Raw genomic sequence first — 20,181 nt, forward strand, 5'->3', positions numbered from 1 at the left:
GACCAAGATTATTTGGTTGTCGAGTGTCAGATTTTGGTCTAGAGTGACTCCTAGGACTTTAAGATTATTTTCTAGTGAGAAACTTGTTTGGTCAATTGTAAAAGTATGGTAGGGGATAGGACGGTACATGCTTGGTATAACCAAAAATTTGGTTTTATCTCTGTTTAGCTTTAACCTGAAGGTGGAGGCCTAGGTCTCTATTGTGTCTAGGCCAATCCGGATCCTGTCTGTGTCGTCGGTTAAGTCGCCTGAGAAGGGTATGTATATTGTCACGTCATCTGCATAGACGTACGATTTCAATGCTAACTCTTTTAGTTTGCTGCCAAGTGGTGCAATCATGATATTGAATAATGTTGGGGACAGTGGAGAACCTTGTGGTACACCACAGCCTGGGGTCCAGGGGGTGGGATATTATATGTTGATTTGACTTGGTACAGTCTGGATTTGAGGAAACCGGTGAACCATCTGATTACAGGGGGCTGATGTAGTCCAGTAGGTAGAGGAGTGTATCATGCTCCACTACGTCAAAAGCACTTGACATGTCAAATTGGAGTATCAGTACTTCCTTTCCTTTGCTTGTGTCTGCTTTGATGTCGTTGACCAGTGATAGAAGAACAGATTCCATGCTGTGTTGGGGTCTGAAGCCTACTGGGAGGGGTGTAGGATAGAGTGCTGATATAGGTAATCCATTGTTTGTTTGGTGACTATCCCTTCCAATGACTTTGACAAGGAGTGGGATGGACGCCACCAGTCTGTAATTAACTATGTTGTCCTTCTTGGCCATGTTGTTTTTTAGGATTGAGGTGAGCATTATGTTTCCCTTGGTCTCCGAGAAGTGGCCTTCTCGTAGTCATTTCATCTTTACGTGAGGGCGGGACAGTGAGAGGGAATGGAGCGCTGGAGGCTTGCTGACGCCAGGATGTTATGAACCCAGCCAGCCATGGAACGTTGACGGTACAATTTATTAGATTAGATTAGATCACTCCTGTTTAAAAGAATATCAAAATCATACTATCCGCCCCCCCCCCCCCCCCCGTTTACTAAGCCATGCTGGCGGCTTTGAATGGGCTGTGTCAGCATTGCCACGTGGCAGCCCCTGTCGTGGCTTAGTAAACAGGGGAATATGACTGCTAAGAAAGATTATTTTGATAAAGTGATATCACAGGTTCCAAATGATGCAAAGGAATTGTTTGGACAATTTCTTTATCCTTTCAGAGTCTCCCTATTCCTAAGAGTGATTTGGGTATTTCTTCCATTTTATGGGAAGACTTTACTTTAATTACATTAAGGCACATTAGAGAGATTTTGGAAGGCTTGAATCTGAACTGGTGCCCTTTATATAATTGTTTCCATACTATTATTAAAGCCCTGCGATCTAATTAGTTTGATCCTATATGCAATTTGATTAATAAATCTTTAACTGAGGCTTCTGTCCCTGCTGGCTTAAAAACGCAGCAGTGTTTCCTCTTGTGAAGAATGATAAGGGTGATTTGAACAACTACCGTCCTATTTCAACTTTGAAATTTTTGTCTAAAGTTTTGGAAAAAGTGGTTTTGAATCAGCTTCAAGATTTTCTGGATAGTAACAATTGTTTGAATATATTTCCGTTTGGTTTTAGACCAAGTCATTCAACTGAAACTCTTTTCATTTCTGTACTTGATTCATTATGTGCTGGATTTGATAGAGGTGTTGAGTACTTTATAGTAACATTGGACATTTTGGCTGCTTTTCTGCATCACTGTATATTGATGGATCGTTTGAGGGCTCTGGGAATTGGGGGCAATGTATTGAAATGGTTTGAATCATTTATTTCTCAAAGCAAAGGTAGAGTTCAAGTGGATAATGATTTTTCTGATTGGTTTGAGGTTTCATGAGTGTCCCCCAAGGCTCAGCACTTTCTACCATATTGTTTAATATCTATATAAGTCCAATCAGTCATCTTTTGTCATACCTGGATGTCCTATTTCACCTATAAGCTGATGATTTGCAATTATGGCTGAATATTTAAAATGTACAAGTCAAAAAGTTTTCTTCAAACCTAGACTAAATCAAAGAATGAAGGATTTCTTATATCCCTCTAACTTCAGAACTGTAGTACAAACCTCTGTGACACCTTTACCTTTAAGCTGCAGAGGACTCAAATACAAATCAACTTATACATCCAGTTTTTCCTTCATAAGCACACAATTGTGGAACGCACTACCAAAAGCCATGAAAACAACGTACAACCACCTAAACTTCCGGAAATCACTAAAAACCAACCTGTTCAAAAAGGCATACCCTACCGACCCAACCTAAATGCCTGAACCCTGCAACACAACGAAACCAAAGCTCGTAATGGACATAACATAACTGTTCCTCTCTATGATTCTTTAATGTGTCTGTAACACATGAACCTTATCCTACCACAACATCACTTTCAGGCTCATTTTCGAATGATCGCTGGCCGTCTTCCGACACAAATTGGAAGATGGCCGGCGATCTCCTGAATCCCGGCCAAATCAGTATAATCGAAAGCCAATTTTGGCCGGGTTCAACTGCTTTCCCTAGCGGAGCCAGCGAAATATCAAGGGGGCGTGTCGGTAGAGTAGTGAAGGCGGGATGGAGGTGGGACAGGGGCGTGCTCACGAGATGGCTGGCTTCACCTGATAATGGAGAAAAAAAAAAGCCAGGCTTGACAAGCATTTCGCCAGCTTTACTTGTTCCCTTTTTTTTCACGACCAAGCTTCAAAAAGAGACCCCAACTGACCAGATGACCACTGAAGGGAATCGGGGATGACCTCCCCTTACTCCCCCAGTGGTCACTAACCCCCTCCCACCCTCAAAAAAACAACTTTAAAAACATTTTTGCCCAGCCTCTATGCCAGCCTCAAATGTAATACTCAGGTCCCTGCAGCAGTTTTAGTGGGTGCAGTGGACTTCAGGCAGGCGGATCCAGGCCCATCCTCCCCCTACCTGTTACACTTGTGCTGGTAAATGGGAGCCCTCCAACCAGTGGTGTGCTGGTAAAGTTTTAACAACAGGCTCTCTCCCCGGTCCACCTCAGCGCCCCCCCCCCCCGGTCCACCTCTGTGCCCCCCCCCCCCAAAATTGCAGAGCTGGCTATAGCGGGGGAGGGGGGCAATGCATTACTCTCTCCAGGAAAAAAAATTAAATGATCCCAGGTTCCAATCTAATTCATGTTTAATGTGGGATAAAATGCCATAAATAAGTAAATAAATATAAACTTTTAATGTTGAGCACCTGATTCTCAAAGTGAACATATTCCAAACACTATAATGAAAATAAAATGATTTTTTTTTCTACCTTTGTTGTCTGGTGACTGTTTTTCTGATCATGCTGGCCCAGTATCCGATTCTGCTGCTATCTGTCCTCTTAACTCCATTTCCAGGGCTTCCTTTCCATTTATTTCTTTCCTCCTTTCTTCTTCATTTCTGGTCCTCAGCTTCTGCCTATTTTCTTCATCCATGTGCAGTTTTTCTCCTCTCTTCCTTTTCCCTCATCTCATCTCCTTCCTCACTCTTCTCTCCCCTCCATCCATGTCCAGCATTTCTTCTCTCTCCCTTCCTCTCCCCTACCCTGCATGCACCCATGTCCAGCAGTGACCCTTCTCTCCCCTGCCCTGCATGCACCCATACCCAGCGACCCTCCTCTGCCCTGCCCTGCATGCACCCAGATGTCTAGCAGTGACCCTCCTTTCCCCTGCATGCACCCATGTGCAGCAGTGACCCTCCTTTCCCCTGCCCTGCATGCACCCATGTCCAGCAGTGTACCCTCCTCTCCCCTGCCCTGCATGCACCCATGTCCAGCAGTGACCCTCCTCTCCTCTCCCCTGCATGCACCCATACCCAGCGACCCTCCTCTGCCCTGCCCTGCATGCACCCAGATGTCCAGCAGTGACCCTTCTCTCCCCTACATGCACCCATGTACAGCAGTGACCCTCCTTTCCCCTGCCCTGCATGCACCCATGTCCAGCAGTGTACCCTCCTCTCCCCTGCCCTGCATGCACCCATACCCAGCGACCCTCCTCTGCCCTGCATGCACCCAGATGTCTAGCAGTGACCCTCCTCTCCCCTGCATGCACCCATGTCCAGCAGTGACCCTCCTTTCCCCTGCCCTGCATGCACCCATGTCCAGCAGTGTACCCTCCTCTCCCCTGCCCTGCATGCACCCATGTCCAGCAGTGACCCTCCTCTCCCCTGCCCTGCATGCACCCATACCCAGCGACCCTCCTCTGCCCTGCCCTGCATGCACCTATGTCCAGCAGTGTACCCTCCTCTCCCCTGCCCTGCATGCACCCATGTCCAGTGACCCCCTCCATCCACCCATGCCCAGCAGCGACTCTCTTTTCCCCCCTGCCACCCCCTCCCGAGTTGTTTTGTGAATTCTTCTTCTCCTCCCTCCCTCCCTCCCGATCCGGTCCCTCACCGCCCGCTTGTTTTTTAAATTTTTCGCTTCCAGCGCCGAGTCGCCAACTGTCCTGAGTCCTCCCTTGCTGATTCACGCTTCAAAATGGCCGCCGAGACTTCAGCCGAAGTCTCACGAGGCCGCCTCTGGAAGTCTCGGCGGCCATTTTTAAAGCGCAAATCGGCAAGGGAGGACTCAGGACAGTCGGCGACGCAGCGCTGGAAGCGAAGAATTAAAAAAACAAGCGGGCGGTGAGGCGGATCCGGAGGAAGGAAGGAGGGAGGGCGGAGAGCCAGAGCCGGCTCGCTATTTTCAACAACCGGCTCGCAAGCTGGAAGAAAATTTAACCGGCTCCAGCATACCACTGCCTCCAACCCCCCCCCCCCCAAACGCACTGTACCCACATCTAGGTGTCCCCTTCACCCATAAGGGCTATGGTAATGGTGTAGAGTTGTGGACAGTGGGTTTGGGGGGGATTTGGGGGGCTCAGCACCCCAAGGTAAGGGAGCTATGCACCTGGGAGCTATTTTAATTTGGTGTCCTGGCATGTCAGGGGGACCAGTGCACAACAAATGCTGGCTCCTCCCACGACCAAATACCTTGTATTTGGCTGGGTTTGAGATTGCCGGCATTATTTTCCATTATCGGCGGAAATCAATGCTGGCCATATCAAAAGCCGGCCAAAATGCTGAGATTTGACCGGCCCCGACTGTATTATTGAAACGAAAGATGGCCGGCTTAATTTCGATTATAGGTTGGGAAATATGGGTGGCCCCAGCGGCTCTGTTTTGGGTGTCCTCACTTCCATTAAGGGTGATAACGATAAACGTCCGCAGCTTCCCTTCCCATTTGGAAGCTTGCACTTGCTTTATTGGCACCTCTTTAAAACAGCTTATTCTGTGTTGCACTTCAGAGGTATTTCTTTACATTATGGGGTGGTATTTGAAAGCGTTTTAGCTCCAGTTATAGTAAACCTTGTTTTTCCCACTGTATGCTTGTGTACATTTGTTTGTTTGTGGTTTTTTTTTTTTTGGGGGGGGGGGGTATTTTTGCCAGTTCTTGAAAGATAACTGGTGTGTGGGTTTGGTTTCAGACTGGGTGTTAGCTGGTAGCTTAGCATATACTCTGCATTTTCTACATGCGGCCAACTCTCCATTCTCTACCCTCCAGGAGTTCATTGCTGTGTGTGATGTGCTCCCTCACTGCCCCCCATTCTCTCTCTCCTTTGTTGAACCAGGCAGCCTCTGGCCCCTTGGAGCCAACAGATTCTTGCAGCACAAGTTCAAGGTAAGCTCATACCTCTCAGCCACCTCTTCCCTTTCTGCTATGTAGGTGCCAAACAAACACTTCTTGCATCTTACTCTAGGTGGTAGAACGAGAGGACATGAAATGAGATTGAAGGGAGGCAGACTCAAGAAAAATGTCAGGAAGTATTTTTTCACGGAGAGAGTAGTGGATGCTTGGAATGCCCTCCCGCAGGAGGTGGTGGAAATGAAAACGGTAACAGAATTCAAACACGCGTGGGATAAACATAAAGGAATCCTGTTCAGAAGGAATGGATCCTAAGGAGCTTAGCCGAGATTGGGTGGCAGAGCCGGTGGCGGGAGGCGGGGATAGTGCTGGGCAGACTTATACGCTGTGCCAGAGCCGGTGGTGGGAGGCGGAGCTGGTGGTTGGGAGGCAGGAATAGTGCTGGGCAGACTTATATGGTCTGTGCCCTGAAGAGGACAGGTACAAATCAAAGTAGGGTATACACAAAAAGTAGCACATATCAGTTTGTCTTGTTGGGCAGACTGGATGGACCATGCAGGTCTTTTTCTGCCGTCATTTACTATGTTACTATGTATCTTGTAGGACAGCTGGTCAAGAGGAATGCAAGAGACAGCAGTGGACTGTAATACACTGGACTCTGAGAGCCATGATTGTTTCTACCCAATTCATTGAACAGATGTCTTGTTCTCTATTGGACACATTCGGTTGTGGCTGCCTGTGGGGTGCCGGAGGGGAAGAGGCCCTGAGAATGGATGTGTGCATCCCACATGGTCAAGGGCTCCCCATTCTGTCTCTGTTCTTTGCAATCAAATCTTACCTCTATTTTCACCAGGTTCACGGGTATCCACAGCAGGTAGTTTTTCTCCCACTTTCCACCTCATGTGTCTCCCCGCTAGGTTCCATCCTCCTTTATGTGGTGAACCCCAGTCCCCTTTTATGAAGTGCCCACCCATTCTCAAGGTTGCTGGGGTCGGGGGGGCGGGGGACATATATGCACTGAATGTCTTTTCCACATTATTCAACACAGTCCTACAATCCTCCATAGTTATGGAACAACAACATTTCTAAATTCTAGCTTGCAAACTATTTTCAAGGTGGCCACAGGTACTGAGCCCTTAAGTCATGGTGAGGGAGAGGGTTTCTGGTTACAGTTCCTAATCCAAATTACCTGCAGGTGGCTACAGCCTGGTGGCTGGAGCAGTGGTGTACCAAGGGGGGGGGGGGCGGTGGGGGCGGTCCGCCCCGGGTGCCAGTGGAAGGCCCAAGTCGACGTCAAGACGTCAAGACGAGGAGAAGGAAGGAGATTTGATTTTTTTTTTTCAAGCAGGGCATGAGGCGCTGCCTGCGACGCTGCTTCGCCGGTTTTAACGGGACTGAGGTGGGGAAGGAGAGGGGCGAAAGGGACTCGGGTGGGGGTGTTCAGAGGGGAGAAGGGGACTGGGGTGGGGGTCTCAGACAGGGGAGGGGAGAAGGGGACTGGGGTGGGGGTGTTCAGAGGGGAGAAGGGGACTGGGGTGGGGGTCTCAGACAGGGGAGGGGAGAAGGGGACTGGGGTGGGGATCTCAGAGGGGAGAAGGGGAGGGGAGAAGGGGACTGGGGTGGGGTGTTCAGAGGGGAGAAGGGGACTGGGGTGGGGTCTCAGGACAGGGGAGGGGAGAAGGGGACTGGGGTGGGGATCTCAGAGGGGAGAAGAGAAGGGGACTGGGGTGGGGGTGTTCAGAGGGGAAAAGGGGAGGGGAGAAGGGGACTAGGGTGGGGGTGTTCAGAGGGGAGAAGGGGACTGGGGTGGGGGTCTCAGACAGGGGAGGGGAGAAGGGGACTGGGGTGGGGATCTCAGAGGGGAGAAGAGAAGGGGACTGGGGTGGGGGTGTTCAGAGGGGAAAAGGGGACTGGGGTGGGGGTCTCAGACAGGGGAGGGGAGAAGGGGACTGGGGTGGGGATCTCAGAGGGGAGAAGAGAAGGGGACTGGGGTGGGGATCTCAGACAGAGGAGGGGAGAAGGGGACTGGGGTGGGGATCTCAGAGGGGAGAAGGGGACTGGGGTGGGATCTCAGACAGGGGAGGGGAGGGGAGAAGGGGACTGGGGTGGGGGTGTTCAGAGGAGAGAAGAGGACTGGGGTGGGGGTCTCAGACAGGGGAGGGGAGAAGGGGACTGGGGTGGGGATCTCAGACAGGGGAGGGGAAGGGGAGAAGGGGACTGGGGTGGGGATCTCAGAGGGGAGAAGGGGACTGGGGTGGGGGTGTTCAGGGGGGAAAAGGGGAGGGGAGAAGGGGACTGGGGTGGGGATCTCAGAGGGGAGAAGGGGCGGGGAGAAGGGGACTGGGGTGGGGGTGTTCAGAGGAGAGAAGGGGACTGGGGTGGGGGTCTCAGACAGGGGAGGGGAGAAGGGGACTGTGGTGGGGGTCTCAGACAGGAGAAGGGGAGGGGAGAAGGGGACTGGGGTGGGGGTGTTCAGAGGGGAGAAGGGGGCTGGAACTGGGGGCTGAAAAAAGGGGCAGAGAGAGAGAGGGGACAGATCCTAGATGGAAGGGGGAGCGAGAGGGAGTGCAGACCCTGGATGGATGGGAGAGGGAGGGCAAATGGTGGATTGAAGGGGCAGAGAGAAAGGGCAGGCAGTGGATGGAAGGGACGGCAGAGAGGGCAGACACTGGATGGCAGAGAGAGAGAGAGAGAGAGTGAAGACAGATGCTGGATGGAAGGAAGACGGTGAAAAGAAGATGAGGAAAGCAGAAACCAGAGACAACAAACTGTAAATAAAATATATTTTTTTATTTTTTTTGCTTTAGGATAAAGTATTGTAGATGTGTTAAATGTTTATAATAGAATATGTAAATAAGGTAATCTTTTTATTGGACTAATTTTAATACATTTTGACTAACTTTCGGAGAACAAAACCCCCTTCCTCAGGTCAGGATAGGATACTGTAACAGCACTATACTGTACTGACCCGAGGACGGAGGTTTTGGCCTCTGAAAGCTAAATGTATTAGTCCAATAAAATGGTATTATTTTACTTTCTATATTTGTTTTATTTCTATTTGTTAATTTGTAAAGTGGTGATTGGTACTTGTTAGTTTTTTTCAAATTTACATCTGCTGTCTTTATATTTTGCACGGTATTAGGGGACAGTTTCTGTTTCTGTGGTGTTGCATTGTATGCGGAGTCTGGCATTGGGGGTTCAGTTTAATTTTTGTCTAAATAGAAAGTTTATGATTACTTATTCTATAGTGGATTAGGGTGTATCTGTGTTTATGAAAAAGACATGGCTTTCAGTTGGCATTGACTGTGCAGGATCTACGATCTGTACTATTCTGTCTGGTTTCGTTTTACAATAGGTGAATTGATGTTCTAGTGCTCACTGTAGTGTTTAAGATGCTTTCCTTTTCCTTGTGTGACTCTTAGAAATGATTGCTTATGGTATGGTAGAATTGCTCTATAGGTCCTGAGTGTTTTGTATTCTCGGCATGCCTAGTACTGGATTTAGGGGGGGGGGGTGTTAAAAAATGACCGTCCCCGGGTGTCAACCACCCTAGGTACGCCACTGGGCTGGAGTGGCCTAGTGGTTAGAGTACCAATCTTGCAATTCAGAGGTTGCCAGTTCAAAGCCCACTGCTGCTCCTTGTGATCTTGGGCAAGTCACTTAACCCTCCATTGCCTCAGGTGCAAACTTAGAGCCCTCCTGGGACCAAGAAATATCCAGAGTACCTGAATGTAACTCACCTTGAGCTATTACTGAAAAAGCTGTGAGCAAAATCAAAATAAATACAAAAGCATATATTTATGTCCCCTAGCCTGTGCCCTTCTATACCTGTTGTATTATATTGCAATTGTGATGAAGTAAACATCCATCTAATGCTTTTACCATTGTTTTCCCTTTTCTCCTCACCACTATATACCAGTGCTCAATGTGAAAAGATGACCCAGCTGTTTCTAGCTCCTTTGTGGCCCCCACCAATGTGGTTTGGTTGTGGGTAAGTGTGTCTGGTGATCAGAGAGCAAACATCGTCTAAGCGCTACCTATGGTTATCTGCAAGTTTCTACTTGGCAGATCACTAGTGCTAGACAACATACCTAATATTTACACAACTCTGTGCTGTGGAGCTCTATGGTAAAGGGGGGGGGGGGGAAGAGCCTGGATGGGCATTTATGTTCCTCCACAGAAACGCCCACCCAGCCTCCCCCCTTACCATACAGCCATGCAGTTTGGAAGGAACAGGTGGCCTTCTGTATGGCCACACATCACACATATGTCCCAAAGTTTCTCTGTCATAGTTCACCTGTCATGCAATCCATATTGCTGCCTCCTCTCACATCAACCCCAGCATTTGATAATATGTAGTGCACAAAGAGAGACACACACCCTGTTATATCAAAAATATGGAACTTGTATTAAAATAATCCAAACAAAGAAATAAACTATTTACAATTCCCCCCCCCCCAAAAAAAACCAAAAATGTCCTTCAATGCTGGCCATGTCCTCCTCCTCCTGGCCCTCCTCCTGCCGCCGCTGGCGCCCTGTGTTTGTAACAGAATTGTCTTTGAGATCAGCACATCCAACATAGCTTACATAATGCAGGAGCTGGCTGGCCTGAGGCGGGGGATGGGGTGTGAGATGCATGAGATGAGATGACAGGGAACCCTGGATGCTGGTCTGACTCAGAGTACACAGGCAGACCACACTCATTGCTCAGCAGCATGTTTGTATTATGATTTGTGACTATGGTTGGCTGACTATTTTGGGTTTGGTTTTTTTTTTTTTTTGGGGGGGGGGGAAGCACATAACTTTAATATGAGGCAATGACATCCACTAAGGCAGGAATACCATGAAACAGTATCCACCCCAGAAAGGGGGATACAGAAGTGAGGCATGTCATCTCATTCATCTCATAGGAGGTTAGTTGGAAGTTGCAGCCACACTCATGGGAGGGTAGCTGCAACCTCAGGCCTTGATCTGGGACAGAGGTGTTATGACTTACTAGTTGCCTATTAGCCACATGGAAACTGATATTGTATAGGACATTTGCATTATGAAATACATTTACAAATGAGTACAGGTGCCCTGTTTATAATACTTATGTTGATCCCTGAGGCGCCGTCTCACTGCCATGATCATGTCAGGGCTCTGCTGACGTATGCGGCGGTATCTCCGCAGGAGGGACTCTAGGTCCCTCCTGATGCCAAATCTTCTGCAAGATATAAGTTTGTACGCCAGGAGTTAGGGGGTGGCCCTTCTTGCCTTCAGCACACAAATTCATTTGGAAAACAAATAGAAGAGATTCAGAACACTGATTGGGGGGGGGGGGGGACACATTACATGGGTACAGATGATGTCATTGAGGTGGATTTGAGGACAGAGAGAACCGTTTGTGTGCAGTATTGTAGGGATGTGGGAATGTTTTTGCTTTCTAGTACCTAGATTATATTAATGAATGTGCATGTACACATATCACTGATTACTCTTGAATGCAGACTACAGTTTGTGCTTACACTGCTGAGGGAGCTCTTATATGTGTAGCTACAGGAGGGGGGCCCTGATAGCCCGGGGGGGGGGGGGGGGGGGGGGTGAAACACTTACCTCTCTAACCTGTCCCTGATCTCACCCCAGGCTTGGATGCAGCGAGTCCTGGGGGTTAGGTGGTGGTGGTGTGGGCACAGAATATGCCTGTGCTTCAAACATAGGTGTATTAAAAGGAAATTCTCTGCCATGTTGAAGTTCGGCTCTCTTCTCATAGACATGTTTCTCAGTGAATAACTGTTGGAAAGCGTGCATCGCCTTATATGGACGCCCATGCGTGATGGGCATCCTTACATGCACAGCTCCATAAATGGTTCACCATCCCATATATGGATAGGTCAGTACGTGCACATCTTGGCATGTATAATGACTCCACGCATGGCCGATTGTGACGCATGGCCGGCCATGGACTCTGTCGTCATGCGTGCGGGGCCTACGTGCGGAGTTTTCCTTATATGGGAGTTTTCCTTATTTGGATCATTATCAAGTGTGCGATCTTTATTTTATTTATTGTATTTCTATCCCAAATTTTCCCACCTATTTGCAGGCTCAATGTGGCTTACAGAGTTTTGTTATGACATTGTCATTCCAGGATATCAGATACAATTAGTAGTGTACAAAGATTGAGTAAGGGAAAAAAGAAGGAAAGTGTTAGGCAGGTAAGTATAGAAGGTGGACTTTCATAACTGGGGTGGGTTGGTGAGGTAGTTTAGTAAAGCTATGGGTTTTCTTTGTAGGCCTTGTTGAAGAGATATGTCTTCAGAGATTTGCGAAAGTTAGATATTTCGTCAATAGTTTTCAGGGCTGTAGGTAGTGCATTCCACAACTGTGTGCTCATGTAAGAGAAGGTAGTGGCATGTATCAGCTTGTATTTTAGTCCTTTACAGCTGAGGAAGTGTGGATTGAGTATGTTCGTTATATTTCCCATAGCTGCATGTTCTGCAAGTACAGTGCATGTAGTTGTGGACATCCAGGTAGGGGGAAAATATAAGGAACATTGAGAAGTATAAAGTGCAGTAACGCGTTTCTCACATAACTGCCATATTTTTCCTATTCTTTGGGCACATCTGATTTAGCCGTGTTCAACTAGGATAATGGAATATCTGAGGCCGGCCTTTTTCCTATAGTTTGGCCGTCCCTGATTTGGCCGGGTCCCACCGTATTATCGAAATGAAAGATGGCCGGCTATCTCGTTTTGAAAATACTGTTGGCTCCTCCCTTTCGTGGCGCCATCCTCGGAGATGGCCGGCGCCGTTCGATTATGACCCTCATTACCATCTTTACTGCACTTATTCTGCCCAGCCAGGACACTCACAAGCCCTCCCATAGATCCATATCTTCAAAGGCTGACTTAATCAGCGAGGGAAAATATATAGCAAATAGCTTATCCAAATCTGCTGAAATATTCACTCCCAAGTATTGAATATGGGATTTCACCCATTTAAACTGATGTTTGCTCCAGGTCTTACTAGCTTGTTCTATTGGAAGTTACGATTTGGAACCCCAATAATCTCCATCTCATATACTATTTCTTTTAAGGTCTTATTAGGCTCCGTGATTGTAAATAACACATCATCAGGAAACAAGAGCGTGTTATGCTCTTGGCTTCCAACTTGAATGCCACGTGTCTCACTACGATCTCAGATGTTTATGTTTAAGTTTGTTTAACTTGAAATACCGCCTTTACAAAACATGGGCAAAGTGGTTTACATGAGAATAAAAAACTAAAGGAAAGAAAAGAAAAGAAATACAAATACTGACAGGAAAGAAGTCAAGCATACATAAAACCAAAAGCAGCATTATTAACTGCAGGCAGGGACAGAACATGTACACGTAGAGTCAGTCATACAGGAACTACTAACTGCAGGCATACAATATGCTCAATTGAATCCGCAAGGTCAGTGGGAGAGGGAGTCAGTAGGGAGGTTAAATGCAGAAGTAAAAAAGTGACTCTTGAGAAGGGCTTTAAACCTAGGCAAGGAAAGTTCAAATCTGAGGGGGGGGGGGGGCAATAATGGGTGAGTCTCGGAGATGGAAGTACTAGGTGATGGGTATCAAGGGAACGGAGAGAGTGAGTAGAAGTTTAGGGAAACCAGCAGAGAGGTAGGGGAACCAGAATGGAGTATTTTGTGAGTGAGAAGCAGAATTTTTAATCAGGACCAGAAAAGTAACCAATTAAGCTGAAGGTAAAGAGGAGTTACATGGTCAAATTTCTTAGCGTTTAGCAGTATGCGAGCTGCAGAATTCAGTAACGTTTGAAGATGGCGATGTTGGATGGTGGATACTCTGAGCAAATGGCTCTATAACCAGCACAAATTTTAATGAGAAAGTGGGAAACCTGTCATGTTTCCCACTTTAATTCAAAGATATCGGTTTAACCTCTATTTGCCATTCAGTACAATATATGAGAAACAACCATCCAACAAAAAAACAAAACTCCACTTATCCCAATTTTATGCAGTGCAGCCAACAAGAAGGACCAGAAGACTCTATCAAAGGCCTTTTCCACATCTATAGTGAAGGACTGCCAGAGCGGACCCCTGCTTCGCCCACCACATTAAATTTAGAAGTCTTCAGATAATATCTCTTGCTGACGCTTGGCAATATAATCTGCCTGGTGAGAATGGACCAGGTCAGGAAGATAACAATGTAGACTGACTGCTAATATCATACTAAAAGCCTTGTAGTTTGTTCCTTTTTTAATTTTGTTTTTATTAGAAATCAAATATTTTACAATCATATACTTCACATAGAAATAATGTTATGCGCTATAGAACCCAGAAAAATAAAAGAAAATTTGTATATATTAGAATTAATATCCAAGGGTACTATGATGGTAGTCCACAATTTAGAGCAGAGGATTTCAATCCAGTCCTCAGGGTGCACCCAGTCATTCTGGGTTTTCAGGATATCCCTATTGAATTCAATAGTGATAACCTGAAAATCCCAGCTGGCTGGGTATACCCCGAGGGCTGAGTTGAAAACCTCTGATTTAGAGGATCCAAGACATAAATCAGGGGAAGCTGAAAGAGTAGGAAACTAAAAATGAAGAAATAAGAGTAGGTTTGTAAATCCTTCAGTATAATAATAATGTCCTTCATAAACAACTGATTAAATCCTGCTCTGGCAGTACAAAGAGAACCCTGAGAATTGAGAAAACTACGTAGTTGTATTGGATTAAAGAAACGATAAGTCCTGTCTCTAAAAGGCAAAACCAATTTGCATGGAAACAGAAGCTGGAAACGAGCACTGAATGCCACAAGAACATAAGAATATAAGAATAGCCATACTGGGTCAGACCAATGGTCCACCTAGCCCAGTATCCTGCTTACAACAGTGGCCAATCCAGGTCACGAGTACCTGGCAGAAACTCAATTAGTAACAACATTCCATGCTACCAATCCTGGGGCAAGCAGTGGCATCCCCCATGTCTATCTCAATAGCAGACTATGAGCCTGACGTCGGTGCTGGGCAAAATGGTGGAGAATATTAAAAGGAGCAAAATTACAGAGCATATTCAAAAGTATGGATTAATGAGACAAAGCCAACATGGATTTAGTGAAGGGAAATCTTGCCTCACCAATCTGCTACATTTCTTTGAGGGGGTGGACAAAAATGTGGATAAAGGTGAACCGGTTGATGTTGTGTATCTGGGTTTTCAAAATGCATTTGACAAGGTACTACTACTTATCATTTTTATAGCGCTACTAGACGTATGCAGCGCTGTACACAAGTTACCTCATGAAAGACTGTGGAGGAAGTTGGAGGGTCATGGGATAGGAGGTACTAGTGTTCTATTGTGGTGTAAAAACTGGTTAAAAGATAGGAAACAGAGAGTAGGGTTAAATGGTCAGTATTCTTAATGGAGAAGGGTAGATAGTGGCGGGGTCTGTGCTGGGACCACTGCTTTTCAACACATTTATAAATGATCTAGAGGTGGGAGTAACTAGTGAGGTAATTAAATTTGCTGACTATTCAAAGTTATTCAAAGTTGTTAAATCACAAGAGGATTGTGAAAAATTACACGAGGACCTCATTAGACTGGGCATCCAAATGACAGATGATGTTTAATGTGAGCAAGTGCAAAGTGATGCATGTGGGAAAGAGGAACCCAAAGTGTTTCTGTGAGCTTTTGTCTTCATGCAAGTTTTTCTTCATATTCTCTTTTAGCCTTCTTTATCAGTGCTTTGCATCTAACTTGACAGTGCTTACGTTGTTTTCTTCATTTGGAGCTGTTTTCCATTCTTTGAAGGATACTCATTTGGTTCTAATAGTCTCTTTCACTTCACCTTTTAACCATGCTTTTATTTCCACCTTTGTTAATACGTGGAATACATCTGGTCTGGGTTTCACGATAGTATTTTTAAATAACGTCCATACTTGATTTGAAGTTCTAACCTTTGCAGCCGACTTCCTTCTTCTCTGTTCTTGGACCAGTTGCTGCAAGAAGCAGTCGTTAGTTACATCTAAATATTTTACCTCCCTAGCGCTTCCTGATGTAGCTTTTATCCAGTCAATATTGGGGTACTTGAAGTCACCCATTATTATAATGTTGCCCAATTTTCCAGCTTTCCTAACATTTCTTCATCTGTCTGTTCTTTCTGTCCTGGCAGACGACAGTACAGCCCTACCATACTCTTTCCCTTCACACATGGAATTTCTATCCACAAGGGTTCCATATTGCTGTTTCATATAGAGTACTTATTGTGTTTGACTCAATTCCCTGTTTAACATATAGCACAACCCCCCCTCCAATTTGATACACACTATCATTGTGATATAATTTGTACCCTGATAATATAGTGTTCCACTGATTGTTCTCCTTCCACCAGGTCTCTGAGATGCCTATTATATCTACCTCTTCATTTAGTGCTATATTCTCCTACTCGCCCATCTTATTCATCTTATTTTTTAGGCTTTTATTATTTGTATATAGACACTTCAAATTGTGTTTTTTCCTAGCATCTACAAGGTGCTTTGAAGTTGACGGGGATAATTTGCATCCTTTACTCTGTTCTTCCATTAAACACTCCCGGCTTTCTTTCACCATTATTGAAACCTCTCTATGGGGTGAAAGATGTCATACTCCACAGCAAGATATAGGTAAAAAGTGGGATGTTTGACCACGGAAATACAAATCCTGGCGACAATATCATAAAAACTTCTTTATTGAAGAAAAGACTCGACACAACTGTTGTGTTTCAGCCTACAGGCCTGCATTCGGAGTCTACCGCTATGACGTAGCTTATATGAATCTGAAAAGCCTGAAACACGATTTGGTCCGTGTGACGAACCAAACGTAAAGTGATTGGCTATATTACAAAAGTGGTCTTGAAAAAGACCTTTCATGGTAAGCTTGTCCGTAGCGGGTCACTAGGAGCGCAGCATGGAACGTGAAAAAAATTCTCCGCTTGATTGCGGATTTTTTTTGAACATACTCCACAGCAAACCATGCGCTTCTGGGTGACTGTCAGCTCTCTCCCCCCCCCCCCCTCACACACACACACATTTTAGGTTAAAAAGTGTTCTATCTTCATTTTAAAAGCACTAGCAGCCTGGTTCAATCCTGGTTAAGATGGAGACCATCCTTTCGGAACAGGCTCCTCCTTCCCCCAGAATGTTGTCCAGTTCCTATCCCTCATCCTTATGCCATCATCTCAGCCATGCATTGAAACTGCAGAGCTCTGCCTGCCTCTTGGGTCCTGTAGATGGAATGGGGAGCATTTTTGAAAATGATACCCTGGAGGATCTGGATTTCAGCTTTTTACTTAAAAGTCTAAATTGGGTGTCCAGAACCTCCCTCCCACATTTTCCTATGTCATTGGTACTCACATGTACCAAGACAGCATGCTCTTCCCCAGCACTATTTAAAATCTTATCTAGGTGACGAGTGAGGTCCACCACCTGTGCACCAGGCAATCCTCATGCCCACCAGCCACCCAGCTATCTACGTGCCTAATGATCGAATCACCACCTACAACAGCTATCCTAACCCTTCCCTTCTGACAGAAGCTCCTGGGGACACATCCTCAGTCCGAGAGGATATTGTATCCCCTGGTGGGCAGGTCCTGGCAACAGGATTACTTCCTACTTCAGCAGGGTGATGCTCCCCATCTATGAGACCTTCATCCTCCAAGGCAGCACAAGAGATGAAAGACTGGAAATGGGACTTCTCTACAATGTCCCTATAGGCCTTCTTCAGGGCCGGTCTTAGGCAGGAGCAACTGGTGCAGTCACACAGGGCCTCGCGTTCCCAGGGGCCCTGCGCTGCCAACTAGAGATCTGCTGGTACCGGCAGCAGTAATGGGAACAAGATGTGTAGACAGGCTGACTTCCATTATGGAGAAATGCCTTATTTCTCATCACCTGTTGTTGTGCGCTTGTGTGTGTATGTGTGTGTGTGTGTGTTTGGGTGGGGGGGGGGGGGGGGTACAGACCTGCTGGTGCCAGCAATGGTAACAGGAACAAGCTGCCCATGCGTAAATATTAAGTTACATCAGGAGGGCAGGACAGGACGCTACAGAAGGAAGGAAGGACTGTACAGGCTGCACACAGCAGCAGGGATAGTGATGAAGTAGGTCAGCTCAGGCAAGCTGGGGTGTGGCGGGGGTCCTTTGGCGGCATGTCATGAAAGATCATCTGTGGTTGTGATGCCGGTGGGTCTGAGGTGTGTGGGTTGTAGAAGCTGGCGCATTAGTACTACAGCTGTATGGTGTATGCCACAAAGGAAATGGGTCCTTATGTTCCATCTGATGGGTGGCCATGGGGGCTGAAGAGATAGGGAGCAGATTTTGGTAGGAATGGTGCAGGCCCTTTCTGAGAGCATTAGGGTGGCTCTAGCTGGGCTCCATGAGTCCTTGTGATGTTGGAAGCATTCTCAAGATCGGGGTCACTTGAGTATGGCTTTGGAAGTCCACTGGCCTTTGGTCAGGTGGCAGCTTGCCTGACAAAAGTAGCCCTATTTTGCCTGCCTCCTCTTGGGAAGAAGCCTGAGGGCCCTGGAAGAAGAAGGTACTTGCCCTTTGGGAGGAGGGGATTGCCTGAGCATGGGGAACTGTCCTTCGAAGAGGAGGAGGACAAGTCTCTGATAGTGAGGCGTTTTAGGAGAGAGGAGCTGAAGTTTTTATTAACCAGGTGGTGGAGGCACTCCGTATTCCAGGGATGGCTCCATCAGAGGTCTCGAATGGAGATTGAGCCTCAGAAAGCCCCCCAATGCCTTTCCTCTCCACAGGGCCCTCTTGCAGAATGTTCTTGCAGAGTGGAAAGCCCCTGATTTGGTGCTCAGCAGTACTAAGGTTATGGGTAGACTGTATCCCTTTCAGCAGGAGGATCTGAAAAAGCTCTTGGCATTTCCTAAGTATGTTTTGATAGCCATGTAAACAAAAAAGACCACCCATTCCTGTAGAAGAGTTTCCTTTGATAGCATTGTGTTTATTTGAATTTGTTTTTCTGTACAAGTTTTGTTTGATTTGTCTTTGTTTGAAATTTCATAAATAAAAAAATTTAAAGCACATCTTGCCAACAAGGGGCAGGGCTTGGCAGGGGCAGGGCTAGGCGGGGGCAGGGGGCTCCACCAAACTGGTCTGCACAGGGCCCCGCAATTGCTAAGACTGGCCCTAGCCTCCTCTATGTAGCTCTCTGTCTCCCTCAGTTCCTTCAAGTTTGCTACTTTAACCTCAAGAGAATGGACTCATTCTCTGAGAGCTAGGAGTTCTTTGCATCAAGAACACACATATAACTTCTCACCAACTGAAAGATAATCATACATGTGACACTCAGTGCAAAAGACTGGATAGCACACCTCTTGCTGTTGGCTTCTGTCTGCATCTTAGTATTATTGTGTTGCTTAAACCTCTTAAGGTACTAAGGATATTAAATTAATTAAAGAACCTTAAGATTATATGGTATATTGTATGATAGTATTTGCTTCTCAGAAAGTAATGAAATGTAATTAAAACTCTTTTCTTGTTATCCTAATTAGAATAATTGACTATTAGTTAAGACTATCAATGAAGAGGTGTGCTAGGGGTGGGCGAGAGTTGTGGAGGGTGGGTGGGAATAAAGACTGAACTAGGCCTTGCTGTGCCTTCTAGAGGCTATCTGTTAATGCTGTTGTAAGCTGTGGTTCAAGTTTTAGAAACTATGGGGAAATGGGTAGGGAGACTAGTTAATAAAGTTTGCTTTTTTAAATTCTAATTGTCTTTATCAATAAACCTACCTTACCTGTTTTAGGCCTTCTTTTATTAAGGCACGCTCACAGTTTTAGCTGTGGGTGCTCTAAACGTTAGAGGCACCCATAGGAATGCATTGGTGTCTCTAACATTTAGCATGCCTACAATTTTAGCGTGCGCAAAAACGTGAGTGTGCCTTAGTAGAAGACCCCCTTAAATCTCAACCTTTAAATTAGCAAAACACAGAATACAAAAAATGTTCACTTTCCCAGAGAAATTGTCCTCTTCTTTCAGAGCTTCACAGAAATTTCTAATGTATTGTTAGAAATTTCTTACACTTTTCTTGTGTCCATTGTGAGACATCTGGAAAAATTTGAATCTTCCTTCCACAAAACTTTATTGAAGCCATCCTAAAATAAAGTCTCAATAATGCCTCTTTGTCTTGGAAAAATACAAAGAGACCAATAATGTAGACCTGCTAGAAATCTCTTCCTCAGATCTCTCCAAAAGAGTTGATATATCCAAACAATCCACAGAATTTTCATTTGGCTTTTGAACTGCATCCACGCCAAACTACAAGATGTGGTAATATGATTTGCCCTCTGAAGTGGTGGTAAGCCAGTTTTAGTATTCTCAAAGACATCTTTCAAAAAATGTATAGAAGGTATCCTTAGAAGACGTTAGCTTAGAACATAGAAAATTCAAAATCCTTAGTTTTAATCCTCTTGCAGTATTGTCTAAGTTTTCAATTTTATGGTGCAACACCAGTCTATTCTGCACAGTTTGGGCTTAGATATTCTTAATTTGATCTCTTGAG

Source organism: Microcaecilia unicolor, chromosome 3 (genome assembly GCF_901765095.1).
Source record: "Microcaecilia unicolor chromosome 3, aMicUni1.1, whole genome shotgun sequence".
NCBI classification, from domain to species: Eukaryota; Metazoa; Chordata; class Amphibia; order Gymnophiona; family Siphonopidae; genus Microcaecilia; species Microcaecilia unicolor.